The sequence below is a fragment of the Penaeus monodon genome, chromosome 25, assembly GCF_015228065.2.
Source record: "Penaeus monodon isolate SGIC_2016 chromosome 25, NSTDA_Pmon_1, whole genome shotgun sequence".
Classification (NCBI taxonomy): Eukaryota; Metazoa; Arthropoda; class Malacostraca; order Decapoda; family Penaeidae; genus Penaeus; species Penaeus monodon.
The window spans coordinates 32956699-32957265 of record NC_051410.1 but is presented as its reverse complement, the minus strand read 5'-3'; positions in this window follow the sequence as shown (position 1 = coordinate 32957265).

Below are 567 nucleotides of genomic sequence, written 5' to 3'. Positions count from 1 at the left end.
ACATGTGACAAACAGATTAAGAGTGTGCAGTGGTAAACAAGTATCGAGATGTATCTTACAAAGATGCAGGAGAATGGAACGAAGCAGAAAACGGTTTTATTTAAACATGAAAGTAAGCATCTTTCCTGACAAAGCTTCAGAAATACTCTCCAGGTAACAACAAGTAGCATGAAAATCTAATAAGACTAGTAGCTTGTAAAACCTGAACGTGGAAAAGCATAGAGAAATCCATTTTGAATTATTGATGGCAATGCAATTCAGACAAAAGCTGCCAGTTAAGTGGAAGACAATCAAACGTAAACCATATTATAAATAGAAACAAGATGTCTTTGGGTGAAGAAATTCTAGAGACATATATCTAACTTAGCACCTAATGAAAGACTTGAAATGGATTCTGAGAAGCAGATTAAGGAGCATCGTAAAGACTAATGAAATCCAGTTTGAATTTATGAAAGCAAGGGAGCACTGGCGTCCACATTTATTATGAGGCAAATGCAAGAGGAATGATTAGGGCAGTGAATTCAGTATACATTTCATAAATCTATCATTCCCTTAAAACAGGGAAAT